The following is a 2,281-nucleotide window of genomic DNA, read 5'->3' as shown; positions in this document are numbered from 1 at the left end:
CTTTGAAACCTTTAGTGACTTTTATGTCTTCTTCTTTTTCCTCTACTAAAGTGTTAGACACAATTAAATTAGTTTAATTTCAGTTTTTCAAACATTTTATTTTAAAGCAAATTTTTGTTAAATATTATTTATATCCAACTCTATAACTCGCTTATGGTTGGTCCTACAAGAAAAATGCAAATAACTATTTTGTAGGAAATTTTATCAGCTTTAATTTTGAAAGAAAGATAAAAATTGATAGGAGTAACTGTTTTCGAGATATAAGCAAAAAACCAATAAGAAAACTGTGACTGTTACTGAACAAAAATGTAATTCGGTTTTCAATATTTGAGACGAAGACGAAAATGCATCATTTACAAACGACTCTAAAAACTTCAGTGACATTTCTGTCACCTCCTTTTTCTTCTAATAAAGTATTGGACCCAATAAATTAAGTGTATTTTAAATCACAAGACATTTTCTGTTAAAGCACATTTTTTTTAAATATCAATTATTTTCAAACTTATATCTCGCTTATGGTTAGTCCTACATGAAAAATGCAAATAACTATTTTGTAGGAAATTTTATCAGCTTTAATTTTAGTGAAAAGATAAAAATTGATAGGAGTAACTGTTTTCGAGATATAAGCAAGAAACCAAAAAACTGTTACCTTAATTAAGGGCTTGCATATAAGCAAATTTAGTACTAAAAACAACTCTGAAGACTTTGGTGACTTTTATGTCTTCTTCTTTTTCCTCTACTAAAGTGTTAGACACAATTAATTTAGTTTAATTTCGGTTTTTCAAACATTTTATTTTAAAGCAAATTTTTGTTAAAGATTATTTATATCCAACTCTATAACTCGCTTACGGTTGGTCCTACAAAAAAAATGCGAATAACTATTTTGTAGAAAATTTTATCAGCTTTAATTTTGAAAAAAAGATAAAAATTGATAGGAGTAACTGTTTTCGAGATATAAGCAAAAAACCAATAAGAAAACTGTAACTGTTACTGAACAAAAATGTAATTCAGTTTTCAATGTTCGACTCTGAAGACTTCAGTGACTTTTATGTCTCCTCCTTTTTTTTCTAATAAAGTATTGGACCCATTAAATTAAGTGTATTTTAAATCAAAAGACATTTTCTGTTAAAGCACTTCTTTTTAAATATTAATTATTTTCAAACTTATATCTCGCTTATGGTTAGTCCTACAAGAAAAATGCAAATTAGTATTTTGTAGGAAATTTTATCAGCTTTAATTTTAGTAAAAAAATAAAAATTGATAGGAGTAACTGTTTTCGAGATATAAGCAAGAAACCAAAAAACTGTTACCTTAATTAAGCGCTTGAATATAAGCAAATTTAATAATATTAGTATTATTAATATTAATGTTATTGTTATTAATATGACGACTAAAAACGACTCTTAAGACTTTGGTGACTTTTATGTCTTCTCGTTTTTCCTCTACTAAAGTGTTAGTCTTAATTTAGTTTAATTTCGGTTTTTCAAACATTTTATTTTAAAGCAAATTTTTGTTAAAGATTATTTATATCCAACTCTATAACTCGCTTATGGTTGGTCCTACAAAAAAATGCAAATAACTATTTTGTAGGAAATTTTATCAGCTTTAATTTTGAAAAAAAGATAAAAATTGATTGGAGTAACTGTTTTCGAGATATAAGCAAGAAACCAAAAAACTGTTACCTTAATTAAGCGTTTGTATATAAGCAAATTTAGTACTATTAGTATTATTATTATTAATGTTATTGTTATTAATATGACGACTAAAGACGACTCTGAAACATTTAGTGACTTTTATGTCTTCTCCTTTTTCCTCTACTAAAGTGTTAGACACAATTAATTTAGTTTAATTCCGGTTTTTCAAGCATTTTATTTTAAAGCAAATTTTTGTAAAATATTATTTATATCCAACTCTATAACTCGTTTATGCTTGGTCCTACAAGAAAAATGTAAATAACTATTTTGTTGGAAATTTTATCAGCTTTAATTTTGAAAGAAAGATAAAATTTGATAGGAGGAACTGTTTTCGAGATATAAGCAAAAAACCAATAAGAAAACTGTAACTGTTACTGAACAAAAATGAAATTCAGTTTTCAATGTTTGAGATTTAGACAAAAATGCAGCATTTAAAAACGACTCTGAAGACTTCAGTGACTTTTATGTCACCTCTTTTTTCTTCTAATAAAGTATTGGACCCAATAAATTAAGTGTATTTTAAATCACAAGACATTTTCTGTTAAAACACTTTTTTTTAATTATTAATTATTTTCAAACTTACATCT

This window comes from Tribolium castaneum, chromosome 3 (genome assembly GCF_031307605.1).
Source record: "Tribolium castaneum strain GA2 chromosome 3, icTriCast1.1, whole genome shotgun sequence".
Lineage (NCBI taxonomy): Eukaryota > Metazoa > Arthropoda > Insecta > Coleoptera > Tenebrionidae > Tribolium > Tribolium castaneum.
Note: the sequence above shows the minus strand (reverse complement) of the source record.